The sequence below is a fragment of the Xenopus laevis genome, chromosome 3L, assembly GCF_017654675.1.
Source record: "Xenopus laevis strain J_2021 chromosome 3L, Xenopus_laevis_v10.1, whole genome shotgun sequence".
NCBI classification, from domain to species: Eukaryota; Metazoa; Chordata; class Amphibia; order Anura; family Pipidae; genus Xenopus; species Xenopus laevis.
The window spans coordinates 68,553,158-68,573,664 of record NC_054375.1 but is presented as its reverse complement, the minus strand read 5'-3'; the positions used below and the strand labels follow the sequence as shown (position 1 = coordinate 68,573,664).

Here is a 20,507-nt window from a genome sequence, read left to right as displayed (position 1 = left end):
GCTAAGGGTACTGGAACATTTCAAATGCAGCATGGAACATCAAGGTTATTTTCTAATTCACAGGAAATTGCATACTGAGAGGTAGAGTGCTGCACTGGGTCAGGTACCCACCGGTTGGGTTTTGGGCAGAAAACCCCCAATTCCCTTATGTGCAGGCAGTCCGCAGGTAACCCATCTGGTTACCTAGCTAGCGTGCGGGACAAGTATCACTGGCCGAATGATGTTGCTTCTAGTCAACAGTGACGTCACTTCCGGTTTCCTGGTCAGAAGGTAAGTTTAACTCGCGATTTTGGGTAGGGGGATGAATTGGGTGATCAGCGTGCGTCCACGAGTCTGGGTCAGACATGGAGCCTGATCAACTAATACACCGCAGAACTAAGACATTTCAATTGTTTGCGCAGAGAAATATAGTGGTGAGATTAAATGCATAATGTATGAAAGATGAAAAGGCAGTCATCTGCAATGCCTATACCACAGCACCAGCTATTACTGAGGTGCTTTCAGCTTGGAAAATTATCAATTTACAGAATACTATTGCTGTTCTTATTCTGTGTGAGTAAAAAATTGATTATGAATACAAAACAACTACTAACCATTCATGAATAATATGAATATATGTATCTATTGTATTTTCCATTACGGGTATTCCTATTAACATAACTGGACAAGTGCAGTCATGGTAATGGCAATCAATAAATGGATTCTTCTACATCTATAAAACTAGATGAAATTGAAAATTACATGAAAATTAAAAAAAAAAAACTGTTGACAACACATGATCAAAACAGAGCAGCACTTAGATGTGTCAGTAAATAATGATTTTCAGTAGTGACAATTCTATATTTCTTTCTCTTGACACTTTTTCTTTTAAAGAGTACAGTCCTGACCTGCTTCAATAGAAAAGATAAATGTGCTGGAACAAAATGAATTACGTTTCACAACCAATATATAAAATTATTATTCAAGAAGTCTCAGAATCTTATTTTCTCTTGTAACATGTCTAGTCTTTCAATTGCTATAACATTACCCTCATCACCTCTCCTAGCTTTGTCAGCCAAGAGTACTGTTTACCACCCTATTACTTGGATATTGATTGTTTTCAATGACTTTGTAATCAAGAGACTAAACAGCATCAAATGAGAAAATAACTGCACAGAGCAAAAAAAAAAAAAAAGCAGGAAGGCTAAAAACATTAAGGATAGTAAGCCCGAGGTCAGTCATGAAACTTATCCATGCAAGGACTAAAATCATTTTCCAGCCAATAAACAGGCACACATTATTCCAGTGTCTATGGTACAATGAACTGTAATAGACAAAACTGTAAAATATCCAAGGCACAGGAAAGTACTGCAGCACTATTACATATACCATAATATTTGAACAATTTATTTTATATACACCGTATATATATTTTTATTATTTGTTTTATATATTTATATAAATATAATATCACTTGTAGGCAGCCGCACTACAAATCAAATCTTACTTCAAACTATAATTAATCTTTAGGACAAAAGAAAAAAGTTAACCCTTGAAACTGCACCGCCCCATCCCGAAGCCTTGCAGCCCACAGAACAAAATTAAAACCTAACTTTTATTAATGTTTAAATTAAAAATTAGTCTAGGAAGGCATTTAAAACCAAGTTAGGCACAGGGAGACAGAGAAGATTGGTTAGGTAACGCAATATTAACCACACCTGGGTCAAACGCAAAGCTAATCCACCAAGACTGCAGTGAGCCACTATAGTCTTGTAATTGTTAAATACAATGATAGCGTGGTGTGAACCGCAACTGCAACATCAATTGAGAGAGAAAGAGGACAAATGTTACATAGCTTGTAACCCGTATCAGTAACCTCTTAGACTACCACTCTTTCAAACACCAGACAATCGTGGTCTTAATGATTACATCACCCCTTCACCCTCCGACACACCCCCTTGTATTATGCTTCAGAGGAATTGCTATGTCTAGGTGGCATCAAAAATAGACCCACTGATTAAGTAGTACAAACTAATAAGGGTGCTTTGCAGCTTGCGTTTAAACTACCCCAGAGAGCGGTTCCAAAAAGCGCCCACCCCTTCACCCATAGAGATTCCCTCCCGTTTCTTGGTGTGAGGCTGTAACCTAAATAATTAGTAGTTGAGTCCCCCTGCCTAACAAAACTAAAATGCGCCTCTTTAATCTTTACTGCAAGCAAAGCCAGCTTATTGGGTTGAAGGTTTTCTAGTAGACTTAAGGTATAAAGATCCAAATTACTGAAAGATACATTCTCTGGAAAGCCCCAGGTCCCAAGGGGAGAGGGGGAGAGAGGGAGAGAGGTTTTTTTTTTTGTAATCAGAAACGTGTGAACTACATTTTCTGATTGTGACCACAATATGAACCAAACCGGGTTTGTTGTTTTTATAAATGAACTGTAATAATACGAGTTATAAAGACTCATCTAAGCTCTTGAGTCCCCAGCCTTGAAGTTGCCAGCAGGAGAAAATTTAATCTAAGAGTCATAACTGCTATGTGCAGTGCCCCAGCAGCTTTATACTTATATACTTGCAAACATTAAGTTGACATTCTAAGGGCACCTTTTTATACTGGTGTGTCTGCAGGAAACTCTAAGCTTAACAAGATTTTGGTATGAGTTTTGAGCTTGTAATACTATCTGAGAGGGTGCATAATGAAGTAAATGGAAAACATTTTGAATCTCTGTATTCAACTATTGGAATATTATATAGCTATATCATCTCCGATATTATTTAATTACAAGGTATACCATGAATTTTGAGAATCATTTTGGAAAAGGTATGAGAAAGGGTAGAATGTTGCATATTACATCGACTTCATAAACCTATGACATCAATGACATTAATAACATACAGTAGATGTTGCCATTTACACACATAAGCATTACATCATTAAGATCTAATTGTGCACATTTGTTTGGCAATAGGTCTGACTGACAATTTCTCATACAACTGAAATCAGGGTATTGATTCTGGGCATGTGTAATACCACCATAAATTAGGAGATTAGATTAAATAACATGGAATATCATTCTGATTTGAGGACTTGAAATAATGGTATCACATTGCAACACCCATCCCAAATAATTTTACAGTATGGGGCCTACTTATAAAGTTAAAAAAGGAGGAGGAATAAACAAATCACCATGTACAATGTATTTAAAAAATGGTTTATTGATCGTAGGTTTAAACATTGCAAAACATGTTACAATTCCTAAGTAAAAAGCAGCAGGTGATAAAGAAACGTGATTTTCATTTTACACCAGTTTTTAACACTGCTTCTTATGCCTGAACTTTCTTTCCACATAATTTTTGCTATTGAATTTATTTTATGCCTGGTCTGAGTAGATGCCAATAATAATAATGTAAATTACTGCATTTTCTGTAAAAGAAAAAACACAACTATAATTATCAGTTCTAAAATCACTTCAAGGATTGTAATGTACATTGTAGAACCACATGCAACAGAAATACACATCTTAATCTGGATACCCGTCACCCAGAAAGCTCCAAACTACTGGAAGGCCATATTCCACAGAGTCCATTTTACACACATAATTCTAATTTTTAAAAAGGATTTGCATTTTTTCTGTAATAATAAAACTGTACAAGAATTTGTCATGTTATTCAAAATTCGCAGGACCTGGGATTTTATGAACAAGGGATCGTTCCGTAATTTGGATTACCATACCTTAACTCTAATAAAAAATAATTTAAATGTTGATTAAACCCAATTGGATTGTTTAGCCTCCGATAAGGATTAAATTATATCTTGGTTTGGATCAAGTACATTTTAATAAATTTTAATTCTTTCATTAACATTTGGGAGATGGCCTTCCCGTAATTCAGATTTCAGGATAACAAATACTGTAATTTGTACTTGATCTTAAACTGCCAAAATCCATAATGGGGTACAGCAATCCCATTGGTTTTTTTTGGCATTTAAAGATTTTAGCAGATTTGTGATCTAAACCAGGTAAAGATCTATACTTATAATATAGTGAATAAAGTACCCCCTATTGTAAACTATAGGGATGTTATAAATTACCGAGGAGTTTCATGGGTGAAGGCTTTATTTTTATACAGGTCAAAGAACTCCAAGGTGACTTCTAATATCCTCATATTTTGCAACAGGAGTTACTTACTTTATTATAACACACAAGATTCAGTGAGTCATGTGACTCACTAAGTTCCAATTATGATGACATCACTAACCACTATATATCCTATAAATGGTGCTTAGTGATGTCATTGGGCACATGACACCAAGTTAGTACAGAATGGAAAATGACTAATTTGATAAGGACTTGTATTATACAGATTTTCATGTCTGGGTTACAGGTCCCCTTTAATAATAATAAAACATTATTTACCACTCTCCAATTCACTGAAGAAGACTACTTATTTATTTTCTTTAGATAAGAGCCAAGAGATATATTTGTATTCTAGTACCTTTATATTGGGTGACGGCTTTGAACCTTTTATGGCAGAAAGCCAGTCAGCTAAGACTTCTCCAGATGCTACCTGCTGCTAGTAGCTGCACTGCCATTACATACTGTTAATGTGCTTGATTAGAGCTACCGGAACCATTTTCATGTTAGCTCCTGAGAGGTGAGGGATAGTTAATCCTGCTGCTGCTGTGCACTGTCACATTCAACTTGTTTTTCTCTGCTTTTCTGCCAGTTCATGCTCCTAATGTACTGATCATTTTAGTTTCAACAGACACCTTTTGCGTTTTTATATATTTTGTGTAATACTTTAAAAAAGCTCCTGTGCAAAAATCAAAAACTGGTTGGCACTTCAGTTTAACACTGAATTGCAACTGTCCCGTTTTTAGAGGGATTGTCCCTCTTTTGACAGCTCAATTCGCAGTCCCTCGTTTGTACTGAAAAGTCCAGTTTTTCTCTGCACTGAACAGCCAGAAAAAGAAACAAAGTTTCTAACTTAATTGGCTTTTGGCAGAGAGCCCAGAACAGCCACAGCAGCAGATAAGAAACTTTTGTAACAATTCTGAGATACGCAAATACGTAATTATAACAATATAAGATAACAGGTCCCTTGGAAAAGTTAGACTCACAGCTTAAAGGGCAATTCACCTTCATTAGCAAAACTGTAATCACTGAAAAAAACACAGAAATATGTTCAAACATTCACAACCTGACAAATTTTGTAAAAATGAACATGATAATTAGGGGGTGTGACCCCAAAAATGGGCATGGTTAAACAAAAAATGGTGGCAACTTTTTTGTCCCTCTTTTTATTTCCAAAAAGTTGGGAGGTATAGAATTGTAGGCTCTTTATATCACACAGTTTAACCGACTTCTTATTCTAACTCCATAATTGTTATTTTAAAGCAGCATTTTACCAAAGTTCACAAAAATACCAACCACTATGCAATACAATGATTCTTTATATTCCTTCCCAATTCATTTCCCCCTGCCTCGCTTTACATCTTCCTCTTGGGGTGGGAAAGTGTTGTTTTTACTAGACTATGCCTTGTAAAGGGGTTGTTCACTTTAAAGTTTCTATTCAGGCCCTCTTCTATTCATATCCCAGCCTCTCATTCAAATTAATGTCTGGTTGCTAAGGTAATTTGGACCCTAGCAATCAGATAGCTGCTAAAACTTCAAACTGGACAGCAGCTACATAAAAAACTAAAAAATTTAAAAAAACACATTATAAAAAGTAAAAGACCAATTGCATATTGTCTCTCATTCTCGATCATACTAAAAGTTACTGAACACAAACAAAACATATTCTCTAATATGAACATACCCTTTTTTGCAGTTGTTGCGCTATTCTTTTACTTAATACTTGATTGAAATTTAGTATAATGTGGTATAAAACAATTGCAGGCACTTATTAGCAGTGAAAACAATTTTACCGAGTTCATAGTTTCTTGTAAACTGAATTATCAGTGTCTGAAATAGATGAACGTAATAAGCCGGGATACTGTGCCTTTCTCATGATGGGATTTATAGATTGCAAAAATACATCAAAAGCAGTAAAAGGATTTCTTACTTTCAGGCACAATGAGCTGTTTATAGTAGATCTGAACAACATGTAACACCATAGCGAGTAGACTGCAAGCACAGAGACATTAAGGATATACAGAAACAGATTAATAGGCATTTATCTAGGATTCTGAGTGTAATGTTGTTCCATCCATTCCTGTGATGTTAAATGTTCAATTGAATATGCATTAGCAACTTAGCATTGGGTGGAGTAATGAGAAAGGTTATAGACACAGGAAGGGGAAGTAAAGGGGGAGGAGGGAACAGTGTGGAGAGAGCAGCCAGGAATAAAGCCGACTTCTACCTTACAGTCTGGCATCTCTGTGTGCATTCTTCCAGTTCCACAACACCCAGCACTGGGTTATCACAACTGGCAACGAGGATTCATATCATCTGCAGGTATCACAGTAAAACAACTCACAATCCACAGTACTATCAGCATTCCAGCACACAGCATGGCCAGCCTGCCTAACTTTCCCTGTTTTGATGTGCACCAGTCCCAAGCAAACCTAGGAACATCTGGAATAAGTGGCTAAAGTGCTTTGAAATATTTCTCCAAGCAATGAACATTACCGACAATGCCAGAAAAAAAGTCATGCTATTACATTATGCAGGGGAGCAGGTATATGATATCTGTTATGTTTTGGTAGCCGAGGATGAGAAGAGTATAACAGTGTTTTATTCGCAGGCTCATGCAGCCATTACACAACAGTAAGCAACTCTAACACCACAAGCTGTATAGAAAGTATGCACAGTATAAGTTTTGAGCACAGTGACATCTACAGGCCATTTGTATAAACACCACAATATTTTTATAACTCTGCCTGGCACAGGAGGTGAGTTATTAGAGAAAAACTCTCTGGGATGACTGGTGTCCTCAATGTAATTGATGACATCTTTTATGGCACCTCCCAACAAGAACATGATAGGCGACTGGAACAAGTATCTCAAAGATTACAAGATGGTAACCTGACATCAAATGCTTCAAAATGTCAGTACAATCAGAAATCTCTGACTTTCTTTGGCTAATTTTTTTCTGAAAATGGAATATCAGCAGACCCTCAGAAAGTAGACACCATAAAATCAACCAGCAGGCCCCAGAATATTACTGAGGTCTGCAGTTTTCTTGACCTTATAACATATTGTGGCTGTTTCATACCTGATCTTGCTAATGTGTCAGAACCTTTGTGACAGTTTACCAAAAAAGATGTTCAATGGTCATGGACCACTGAGCATCAAAATTGATGCACTAAAATGCAACCTAACTAGTGACACTGTAATGTCTAATTTTGATCCACTGAAATCTACAGAGCTTGTATTAGATGTCAGTCCAGTGAGCCTGGGTGCAATTCTTACTCAAACCTCTAAAACTGATCAGGTGTACACAATTTCTTATGCAAGCGAGGCACTAACTGAGACAGAGCAATGCTATTCACAGACAGAAAGGGAAGCTATCGCAGTTGTTTGGGGGGTGTCTGCATTTTCACCTTTACCTTTTTGGTCGCAGATTTACTGTGGTAAGTGACCACAAGCCACTGATTCCAATCTTCAACAAACCCCACGAATAGAACTCAGGCTACTCAGACTACAAAACTACAATTTTCATTTGTGTTATGAAGCAGGAAGTGGCAATCCTGCTGACTATTTTTCCAGCAATCCAGCAACCATCCTAGCAGAGGAACATGTGAATTTTGTAGTGGCGCATGCTGTGCCCAAAGCAATGACAATTGTTAAAATTCTGCAAGCAGTAGATGCTGATCCTCACCTCCAGTTCTCTCATGGAAACCATTAGGTCCAAAAACTGGAGTTCTTTCAATGATGAGGCTTGTCTCCAATGGCCAGAACAAACTCCATACCTGCAAGCTTTCTTCAATGCCCAACACTCATTTTCCATATCTGACTCCAATCTACACCTTCGTGACAATCGCCTTGTCATCCCTGTAAAGTTGCAGGACACAGTAGTTGATCTTGCTCATGAGGTTTATCAAGGCATGGTGAAAACTAAACGGCTCCTACCGGAAAAGGTATGGTTTCCAGGAATTGATGCAAAAGTGGAGGCACGTATCCAGTCTTGTATACCTTGCCAGGCAACAACACCTAACTACAAGCGTGTGCCCTTGCAAATGACACCCCTACCTAATAGTCCTTGGACTGCAGTTAGTGTTGACTTCTGCTCCCTGCCAGACCATTCCTACCTTCTAGTCATCCTCTTTTTCCTGTAGTTGAAACTGACTCGGCAACCTCAGCCAGAGCGGTCATACCCAAATTAGATAAGATCTTTTCTAAATATGGTATACCAGAAACTGTAAAGACTGACAATGGCCCTCTTTCCAGTAGTACAGACTTTGTCTTTCGCCACCTACCTAGTGGACATAAGACACTTTCAACAAGAATTATGCAAATTCCTCAGACAGTACAGAGCAACACCTCACTCTTCTACTGGCACACCACCAGCAACGGCATTACGTATCAAACTGCCAAATCTCCCTGTAACGTCAGCCAGTACACCCATTACACATAATGATGCTGCTGCAAAAGAGAGGTTGAAAAGATATGCTGATCAGGGTGGCTGTCACAGAAAAATAATAACAATGGAGGTTGGTGACTGGGTTCTTCTCAAGAGAGTGAGACCTGGCAGCAAGGTATCCTCACCATATCATCCTGAACCCTATCAAGTTACCCAAGTCAAGGGTACCATGGTCACGACTCAGCATAATGGACAACAATTAACTAGAAATATATCCCACTTCAAGAAACTTCAAGGCCACACTGGTGGAACATACCAAAGGGCTTATGATGAAGATGATGAAGGAATGAACACCAGTTCAATTCCAAACACACCTGGGGATATGTCTTCTGGAGTACCTACAACAACTCACACAACAACTGTACAAGAGGATCCACAGTCTGGTATAGCTCATTGCTATCCACATAGAACAAATCTGAGACTGCCAGATCACCTCAAAGACTTTGTTTTTCAGTAAAGCTCTGGATACTGACTTTTCAAAACATTCTGCCTCTGAGCAGTTGCATCTAGTTTGTTGAAGTTTATTTTGTTGTTCCTATAAGGTGGGGAGGGATGTAATGTTGTTCCATCCATTCCTGTGATGTTAAATGTTCGTTTTAATATGCATTAGCAACTTAGCAGTCTGCTTAGCAGAGTAATGAGAAAGGTTATGGACACAGGAAGGGGAAGTGAAGGGGGAGGAGGGAACAGTGTGGAGAGCGAGCACAACACCCTGCACTGGGTTATCACACTGAGCAAGCATTGATCTCAATGCTGTCAATGACAAAGTGCCACTTTAACTTCAACCAAGAGGGAGAAAGAAAAAAGGGAGCAGGTAGTGGTGACAGGGAATTAATAATACAGGTATGGGATCAGTTATCCGGTAACTTGTTATTCAGAAGGCTCTGAAATTACAGGAAGGTCATCCCTATAGAATCCATTTTAATTAAATAATTCAGATTTTTAAAATTGATTTCCTTTTTCAGCTTTTAAATGGGCTCACTGACCCCAGCAGAAAAAAACTATTGCTTTGCGAGGCTACAATTCTAATGTTATTTTTGCAATTTAATACTTTTTTTTCTATCCAGGCCCTCTCTTATTCATATTCTATTCTCTCATTCAAACCCCTGCCTGGCTGTAGGGTAAATCAAACCAATTGCAAATTGTCTCTGCATAATACTAAAAGTTACTTTTTAAAGGTGAATAACCCCTTTAACGCATAAGCTGTTGCTGGGATACACTAACTTACGTTTAAAAAACCATTGATTTCCATAGTATAGGTATAAATGGCTAGACATTTTATGGTTGGCTCAGCTTTTCAAAAAAGCATGATGAGTGGAGGCAGTATGCTTGTCATGTGGATTAAATTTTTATGTAAAACGTTTAGGTCAGTGTAGCTCTGGGTAAAGCAGCAAGGTCATATAAGCCACTGCCCTGGTGTAACCTTAGTTAGGAGAGATGGCACAAGATATTTTAGCTTGAGGAGATTTTTCTCAAATTCCCCACGTCTGGACAGTGAACAATTTGTGTAATAGAGGTGTCACTACACATCGTGACAGAAACACCAGTAGTCATTGAATTTACAAAAACCACAAGAGATAGCAGAGACACTTAGTGACAACAGCGGACTGTAGTATAATAATATATAATATGGCTGTAGTATAATAATAATAATTTCCATCCTACCTAATCCATTTCTATTCATGCTATATATATCAAAACCTAAAATGTATTTTCATCATATGCCCTATTATTGTAAAACCTGAGTTGACTTGTATATGAAAAATTATTTAATAGCACAATATTTTTCTTAAAAACTTCTGACTTTTATTCCACCAACAGGTTTGGGATTAAAAAAGGAAAAAAGCCACTGTCACTCTAGCCATTGTGGGAGACCTTCAACTAGAGGTTCTACAGAAAGAACCAATCTGGAGCCATGACAGGGCATTTAAAAGATGAAGGAAAGCAAGCGATTCAGTACAATTTTCTTGTGTTTAAAAAATTCTCTAAATGTTAAAAGGTTCCTTGCCAACTTTGCTTTAAAGTCCCTTTTCAGCTCACCAATAACTAGCATTATAAATATTCTTCCCAATTTTATTTTCGGCGACCTTTAGAGTTATAACAATAACATTTTCTTTGCCATGATTCATAGATGTATGATTGTAATTTCAGGTCCAACTGCACACAAATTCTATTACTTCTGTAATTAATTCAGGTTTCTTAAAATTGTCCATACAGTACCTACTAACCAAAGTCCTGTTTCTACTAAAATAAGCTGCATATATAAAAACATAGCAAAATAAAAACATACTATTATTTTAAAACAAAGAGGCAGGCAGCACCCAATGCTAAAAAATATTGCATAATGCTAGAATTATTTAAGAATTAAGAATCATACAAAGTCAATCGGTAATATACCACTGTGGTCAATGTGCTGAGTTAGGTATTGCTACCCCCTGATTGGTTGCTACATGTGACTAGACCTTTAGTAAATATCCAAAACAAACAAAAAAAATGTATGGTACACTTCCTCATAAAGTCAAATAAAAATTGCAGTTTATTAATCCATTAAAAAGCACAGGTGGCTGCTGTAGAATGTACGCATAACACATTGCAGAAACACCCCTTAATCATAGGCTCTCTGACAATTCTAACAAAGGAAGTAGGGTGAGTCTGAATTGCTTGTTAAATTATTACAATCAATTTTAAATTGTTAAATATTGAACTTTTCATTACATAACTCCATGTAGATCATTTATACACATGATTGCAAAGGCTTCTGAAAATATAAGTGCAAATTACAGTATAATTAAGTTCATCATTGTTCCATTGGTATATATTATCAAATGAGGATAGTGCTAAGGAGGCAAGGAGAAGGAAACGTAAAAAACAGCTTCAACTGGTCATTTATCTTCACCAATGAAATTGGCCATCTTTTAAAAATAGCAGAAACTAATTTAAAAAAGGCAACAGGTTAATTTGATATATTTAGTCTGTCAAGCAGAGTGCATGAGTAATGAGGTTCAGTGTAAAATTGAACAAAAATAATGGTGTCAGAAGTGAGTAATGGTCTGTCTACCATATCAATCTTTCCTCAGTTGGCTGCCTTAGTAAAAAACTAGTGTTATTACGGCAGAGAGTATGAAGGCGTATGACACATATAGTTGAAATATTTGTGTGTAGTAAACTAGAAACATGTCTTCTAGGGGAGGTCACATATAGTGAGATATAAATATGATGCAAAAATAATATCACTGTATCGTAATACAAACACAATATTTGAATCGATCGAAGTCTGCTAGACTAAATATTAAGAAATATAAAATGATAAAACTAGTAAGTGAAGTTTACATGACTACAACACAAAAGGGGTCCTTTGTGACTGCAAGTGCAGTTGAGGTCATGCAAGTTTGCACACAGTTGTTGCATAAAATGGCACTGCTTTCACTCCTGTATAGATGAGCTTACTGATTCTTACTCTGTCCTACCTCCTGTCCTAAATTGAGTGCAGTGGGCCTGTTGGTGCTGGGAAACCTGGAAACTACTGCCACCTCTAAAAATGGTGGTAGCTCCAAGGTTCCCACAGCAGTCTGTGGCAATCACTGTGTCAATTTCCTGGAGATTGCCAGAGTGATGCCTTCTAGACTTGGAAAATGCATCAAGCAGATTATCCCTCGTGAAATCTGTTAGGGTGGCATTATGGAGAAAAAAGCAATTCTGATTGCATCTAACAGTGCATTTTGCACTTTTGGGTTAAAAATGATCCCCAACCTGCATAATGTGGGTTTGACCCAGATAACCTGTGCTGCAAATGTCAATTAGCCAGGGCACCTTTCCGCATGCGTTTGGTCCTGTACTGTGATTAGCTCCTACTGGGACAGCTGTGCCACCTTCCTGCAAGGAAGTCACCTGAGATTTTCCTGTTGGGTCATATTAGAAGCTCCAGAAACGATTCTCAATATCACTATGGGAAAAAAATTGGTTAACGACGCACTTCCCGTGAATAAGCCGACATATTTAGGTAAAGGATGCCCTGATAAATTTGCCAAACTTTGGGAGGCATGGACCACCTGCCAACAAATCACCACTGACCAGAACGCTACTTAAACACCTTGAGACAAAAAGGGCCAACAGGCTCACTACTGGGTAGCCCACTCTCTGACGCCCCTACCTCCACCTCTCTGCCCCTCCCCTCATATTACCTTGCTAACCCACCTTGTTGTATCTTTTGTTAAAATGCAAAAATAAACATTTTTTTTTTTAAAAAATGAGCCCCAATGTGTTCTTACGTCTATTATTTAAACTGAAGCACTGCAAAGTTTCAGCATTTCATCTTCTTTCACAGTTCAATAAAGTGCACACTTTCGTCAATCAGTAATTGCATCCAACAGTTCAGACACCAGCCCAGGTAAACCCTGGACTTTCTCACTGAGTTAATCCCATAACTAACTTTCTAGCATTTCAGTCATATCTAAAATCCTACCAGTGAATAGGTTTTCTTCACTGGGTAAAAAGATTTGGCCCTCATGTTTAGGTCCTCCTTCATCAAGATAAGAGGCAACAGAGTAAATCTTCCTATATATCGTTATTTACATAAAAATGGCACATCATCCTGCCAATATTGCAAAGGCTCTATTCACCCTGTCACTATTTAAACTATATCACCCTCATTCCTTCTTTTATGCCTAAATAGAAGGCTACAAGAGGAACATACACATCTCCACGTGCCAATTACATAACAAACAAAAAATATGGTGTTAATATTACCTTTTTAATGGATTTAGTACTTAAATTCATATAGTAAATAAGCAATTATCTCTTGCACACAAATAATATTGCTCATGCCTGTCTATGAATTTATCTTTGAAATGCGAAATTGCTGTTTTAGTTTCTTCTACAGTAGATTAGCAAAATGAACAAAACCAAATCCTTAAGAGGATATATGATTTGTAAAACTGTTCCCTCTGAAAAGGATTGCTTTTTGTAACAAAGAAGAAGGAATTTAACAGCTCATAATTTTGAATTTTTCAGTTAGCTTTATTAATATAAAGCCAATGTGTCTGTCAGTTTGCCAGGTACAGTAACCTGTAGAAACAGAGAATTAAATTGTTGCTATGTTACAAAATGTTTTTTAATACAGATAATTGAAAATGTTGAATACGAGTGCTAGTTTTATGTGTTATCCAAATATACAGTAGTGCTAAAATCTACCACCCTGTCCATACTTTTTATGACCTAGAGAATATTTTGTATATACAGTATATTACCTCTGTGTATAAGCAAAAATGCAAAGCTTCTATTTATTAAGCCTAGTGTCTGCTTAGCTCTTAGAACATTCATTCCATTTATTTCTAGCACAAAAACTGTCACATGCAAATCAGAAAAAGCACGAAAAATATTCATAGATATCTCAAATACTGTAAAACAGAAGAGGAATCAGAGGAATCTGATGACTTGCAAGAGCAACAGTGTAACTATAATATATTTTGTCTACTGTGCCCCTCACTTCTTCGTAATGGGAACATGATTTTTACGTGAAATTGTAAAAATTTAGCAAGAGACATTAAAAGCGAGTATATAAAACAGCAGAAAGGAGCCAAGCTGAATGTGAAAAGGAGAAAATGCCAACTGACTTAACCAGCAGAGAATTATTTAAGAGGCAATGTGCAAGAGCTTAATGGAGTTTGGTGCTGTGACTTATTCAGGCTATTTAGTCTCCTTTGCTTGAAATAACTCCTCCAGATGGTTCACACTCAATTCACTAATGAGCTGTACCAAATAAGAGATAGTTGATTTACTATTTTCTAATAGTGAGAATTTTATGAGCATTTCATTAATTTGGCATTGTTTGTCTCAGGGTCGGACTGGGGGGCCCAGGGCCCACCGGGGCTGCTGCCTCAGGGCCTTCCGTCCGGCAACAACCCCAGCCGCGCGTGTATGCGAGCACGCATGCGCACTCGCGTCAGCACGCCTACTGCTTATTGCCATCACCGAGGAAGGAAGAAAACCAGGGTGCGGATCTGGGTCAGCAGGGCCCACTAGAGCCGGGCCCACTGGGTTTTTTACTGGTATCCTGCCGGCCCAGTCCGACCCTGGTTTGCCTGTAAATCCATGCATAGCAGATCACTCTGTTATGCAGAGCCAACATTTACATATCCTTAACACTTCAGATAATTTTACAAGGAATCACTACAAGCTATATTACTTATAAAGACATTTTTTAATGATCAAATAGAAACAAGAGTGTATGCAGAGAAGCACAGTCATTTTCTCTGATCAGTCAACCTCATTAAATTATTTCTCTTAAAGGAGATGCAATTTTTGATATAAAATCATTTGAACAGGGTCTGTGATCTCTATAGGCAAAACTCACCGTGCCATTCAATTGGCCCTGAAGGCATAATTCGAAGACTTGAACATGCACCGTCTTGAGAGAACACCATGTGCAGTGGCGTAACTAGATATTACTGGGCCCACAACAGATTATTTTTCAGGCCCCCAGGTTGACCAGTTTTACCAATATTTATTTAAATTGTATATAAATTAGGACTTCATGGGGCCAATATACCTCCTGGGCCCCCCTCTCTGCTTCTTCTATAGTTATGCCCCTGACCATGTGGACCAGAGCTGTGGAGTTGGAAGCAATTTTGGGTATCTGGAGTCAGAGTCACCAAAAATGCACAGGTTTAGACTCCTAATAACTTTAAGTACAAGCACTGAAAATAATCAAATCAGATTTAAGAGCTTCTATGAAGGAGGATATGGCAGAAACAATCCTGTTTCTAAGAACAATACTTTATTTAATTTTGGATAGTATTTAACAGCTATATGCCAGGTTCAATTAAAATAGAAGTTGTTTTTCCAATTGTTTTACTTTGATTTTGGTTTAGAATTACCAAAGGATATGGTTTATATTTTTGAGCTTTGGCAGTGATAAAATGCCTTGTATGCGGTGTACTTAACTTCTTTCAATCAACATGGAAATTACATTAGTATTTAAAGGAACATTAAAACCAACAAATTACGTTAAGCTTGCACTGGTAAAAGCTTTGTGTTTGCTTTAGAAAGACTACTATAGTCTATATAAATAAGCTGCGGTCTTGGCATGGGGACAGCCATTCAAGCTGGAAAGCAGGAGAAAAGACATGTGTTACATAGTACATAACAGATAAGCCCTGTCCAATACAATGGTGTTTTATCTGTTATGTGTTATATAACCTGTGCCTTTTCTCCTTTTTTTCCCCAACTTGAATGGCTGCCCCCATGCCAAGACCGCAGCTTATTTATATAGACTATAGTAGTCTTTCTAAAGTCTTTCTGGCTACAGAGCAGCTTGTTTATATAAACTATAGTAGCGTTTCTGAAGAAAACATGCCAGTTTAACCAGTTTCAGTTTTTGGTGTTACTGTTCCTTTAACAACAGAGGAGATAGATGTACCATCAACGGAGGTGTTGGAATCTGATTCAAAGGATTTATGTACCGACTCCACAGCCCTGACATGGAAATGAGGACATGAAGACAGATGCAGGCAAGATGGAAAGTCAGGGAAGCAGGTCATTTCTATACTTTGGTTAGCTGACACTTTCCTTGACATTAGTATAACATTTCAGCATGCATTACGCAGCACAATCACTTGGTGAAAACATGATAGTACACCTTTCCTTCTTCTTTATAAAGGCAACAATAGTGAGCACATATATTTGCATATAAGTATAATTTATGTTTTTGTTTTTCACATTTCTTCAGCTACAAACTAATGAAGCAGTCCAATAGAGTTTAAAGCTATACTCTTCTGACTAATGGGGTTATGGTGGGATATCAAATGGGAGACAAAGGCCTTCACAAAGCAAACACATGGAGGCTTATTTTATCCAGATTCAAATTTAGAATGTGTATTATAATCAACTCATACTTCACCACACACTAAAATGCTTCGTACAGTTAGAGAGCAGAAGGCTTCTCTAAGCTTTTCTGTTTACACTAAAAAATCCACTAAAGGTTTCCATTTTACCTGTAACGTTTGTGTTTGATTCTTTCAGATACCCTTTTTAAAATACACATATTAGTAACAAACAGGATATATTATGCTAACAATTGGAATTTAAGGAGGCTTAGTACAGCAAGCTTTTGAGAGCTACAGGTTGCAGATCCATAGTCTATGCCGTTAACAGTCCTCAAATAAATTAACTTTTTCCTATACTATATATTTCGGTTACGGATTCCTCTCATGTAATTATCCATGTTCCAAATTTCATGTTCCATCCCCATTGCTAATCATTTCCTATGCCAGGATGAAAGGAATATGACCCACATAATCCTATATTACAAACTGCCTGATACAGGTTTTTTTGGCTGTATTCAAATTAATCTGCTCTTTGCTTAATAGACATATGTATGGCAAATTTCAAGATTGATTTTCAAAAATGTAATCCATGTGTCCCAGACCACACCAGGAAGAAATGTGAGCTTCTAGAAATATCCATGTTATCAATAACAACTATATGTTTCTTGTTCTTATTTTCTTCTTGGTAATTTTAAATCAATAATGATAAATGGAGGCCACTAATTTTCTGGCTGTGAGCCCGCTCACCAGTGCAAGAAGGCATCATGTGGTTCAACATAAAAAGCCCTTGGCGCCATCCACTTGCAAAGAGATGATTCCTATTATCTGTGGGTTACTTCCTTAACAAAATAAGACCTTGAACTATGAACAGTTACAAAACTAACAACAGGTACAATGTTATTGAATAAAAAATGAATATTAACAGTTAACTAATAAATGTTAATTGTGTCCTTTAAAGAGGGAACCCTTTTCATCTTGCTGTGCACCCTTTTCCTTTGGACATATCGAGTCGGAAATATAAATATAATCCACTTGACATTTTCTAGGCAACTTGGCTTCTATAAACAAACCGAAAGAAACCAGTGGCCCTGCCCTCTTGTTGTTTGCACCCGCCCCTGTAATATGAAGATACGCACATGCCTGTGTTTGGCTTTGGTCTGAATAAAATGTTTCCAAGCCCATTTGTCAGTGCTGCTGTGTGTTATTGTACTGTCTTTGCCAGCTGTGCATGGGGAGATAATATTCAGATCACAGTGGTGCACTGCAGAACTGGCAATGTTTCTCCTGCTACTAGAAACAGCAAACAACTAAAGAGACAATTCATTCACACCCAAGACTATTTATTTTTTAGCTGCCATATATTCTTGTTAAACAAAACCGTCCAACAGGATTTGGCTATAATTTTATGAAAAGGCTCAGTTACTGAACTCTTGTAAATAATCAAACGGCTAAAGAAAAAATATAACTAATTCACCAGACCATGCACCATAGCACCATAACATGCATAATAGCACCAATGTGACTTAGTAATGGACATCAGCTTTCTATGGATTGTATAAAAAATAATTGCAGGTGGTAATGAAGGGTGAAAAACTTATAAAGTTGATTATTTACTGCTGGGCATTACGCTTAAAAAGACGTCACATGAAAATGTACATTTATGCTATACACATAAGTATTAGTAAAAAGGAGAAAAAGAGAGAGAGTGCCTACTCTGATGATACAGTACATATTTTCAGCCTACCAGGAGACGTTGATATTTCCTTCAGGAAGAAAGGTGAATGAATTGGCTGTGATGTGTGTTTTGCTCTAAGGTCCCGGCCTGTGGTTACACAATTAGTATGGAAGTCAGCTTTAAGAATGTTTAGCCTTTGGCCACACTTACTAGAAAGCAAATACCCTCAGGACTATGTTTGAAATATGAAATGCCTTACACTTCTTCCAGTCCCTTGAAGACATGAGAAGCTCAGAATGTAACGTTAGTGTCAATATAGCCTCCAGTTAAAAAAGCAATTATTATATAGACAACATTGAAAAAGCCTGGTGCCAATGGTTAAGTAACATTTGCCATCTCTGTTATTGCTGCTTTTTATTTCAACAGACAAAAGTTTTAAGGGAAAATAAAGCAATAGTTTGCTGTGCTAAAATTCCCATGCACAAAATTCTCTTTGCATAATTGCAGCAATTAAACCATTTAGAGAACGGCCTGAAGTTAAGGCATCATATAAAATAATTATATTACTATATTAATATATTAATTTGAAGGCCATGTTTGATAACAGTCAAACTACATTGCATTATCATATAGTTCTGGGTTTAGTTTCCCTTTTGATAACATTTTACAATCACCCACAAAAAGAAAATAAGCCAAGGCCGAATTGGGTAACCAATATCAAGTTCAAAAATGTATAGTTTTTTAATTTATCTACTGCCAGTGCTTCATGGGATAGAAACTATTAATAACATAACTGAGTATGTGTAAATGTGTCTGTAAAATTAAGTATATTTCACATTAACCCATGTGGCTGCCCCTCCAACAACAGGATTGTTGTCCTTTTGATTGTTCCTTTTGACTGCCAATTGCTAATGATGACGTCTTGTGGCAACAATATTTTATTCCACTTGCTTTTGTTGTTTTAGGTGACCTGCTTCACATGATTGGGACAGTTGATAAATTTGTGGTTTCCCTTTTAATGTGTGCAGCCTTAAGAAACAACTCCAATATTGATTTTCCATCCTGTCTAATATCCATTTTACCCTGCACTGTGAATTAGGAGTAGATTGCATACCTCACCTGGTAAATGGGGCTGTGCAGCCACATTTTCCTAGCATTGGACCTATCATAGCCATAGGTTAGTTTGGATATCTCATCAATAATTATTGCAGCAAGAGAGGCTTTCATACAAAAACAGGTACAAAAGTAGATGCAGTAAGCTATAACACATCTTAAAAGGGCATTTTTGTTCGCTCTAAGGAAAATATTTTCCATATATACATTTTTTTTCTGTTATCTTTTATTGGAGTCCACCTATAAATTCCTAAATACAGTTTTCTAGACAGTTTGCAAAGCAAAGCATTACGAATTCAATGCAGCTAAAAAGGACAGATATAAGGGGACATACAGTATGCTTTTACAAAATTGGGCTGGTGTTCCCCTCTTCAATGGAGATAGAATAAACATCTAGATGTTCCCTATGCCTTTAGACAGTGCTTTTGTTCATGCCTTTTACTGACGCAATAACCACCAAAGTCAGCTATATATGAACCTAATTCTATTGCAGATTTATAACCAAAGGATGCTACTTATTCATTTTTGACTGCCTATCAGCCCCAGACAAGCTTTTTTTAGTGAGGAAAATATATTCTGTTTGACCTTTGCTTCACTGAATTAAACTGAATAATTGAAAAAATCATTCCATAATTGAATCCCAGCATATAATTATTGCCAGTCAGATTAGAGAGAATTTTACCTTTAATCTACACCTCAGCAACCGGATGATGAACATTACAATTCAATGCCTCAATAATACAGTGGTCTTCATTAAGTCCAACAATGGCAGATCATTTTCCAAGTGCTCTATTAACATAACAAGATCAGAAAATAATTATAAGATAATAAATTCAACATACAATAAACATTCTATGAAATAAAAAAGTCGAGTAGCTATAGAGTTCCTGCATTTTATTTGAACATCTGCAAGTGAAGAGGACAAGCTGGGAAGTGAGGAGCATATTTAATATGACTTCAGCCAGTATGCTAGAAATAAATTAAAAGCCCTGCAGGGTCCAATCATTTTATTTATGGAGCTTCCTCACTGCACTGCTATAAAATATCATATTCACAGACTACAGACGATTTATATTTTTCAAGTTAATAGTAGCTAAAGCACTTTAACTAAAAAATAGTGGTTTGCAGTGCACCAAATATATACTATATATAGTATATAGTGGGTAACTATGGCAACTGTTACAAAAAACCATAGAGACTACCAACTCTATAGTATGATACTTACACTTTCTATACATTTTTTTCTTTTTTGTATTCTCAATATTTGTGTATTTTACCATTTATTTATCTGGGATGTATTATACTATGTAGTATGTACTGCAGTATGTAGTAGAGTATGTA

At 36.9% G+C, this 20,507-nt stretch overlaps 1 protein-coding gene across 8 annotated transcripts in view; it reads right to left on the bottom strand.

Annotated features, from left to right (window-relative positions):
* nav3.L (neuron navigator 3 L homeolog) overlaps window positions 1-20,507 on the bottom strand; it is a 383,175-nt gene that overhangs the window by 284,723 nt on the left and 77,945 nt on the right. For 6 of the 8 annotated variants that reach the window (XM_041586363.1, XM_018252482.2, XM_018252484.2 and 3 more), the window contains one exon: window positions 19,849-19,955. The exons of the other annotated variants lie outside the window; for them this stretch is intronic. The gene's annotated coding sequence lies outside the window, so the exon portion shown is untranslated. The remainder of the gene's footprint in view (window positions 1-19,848; window positions 19,956-20,507) is intronic. 8 annotated transcript variants of the gene reach the window in all.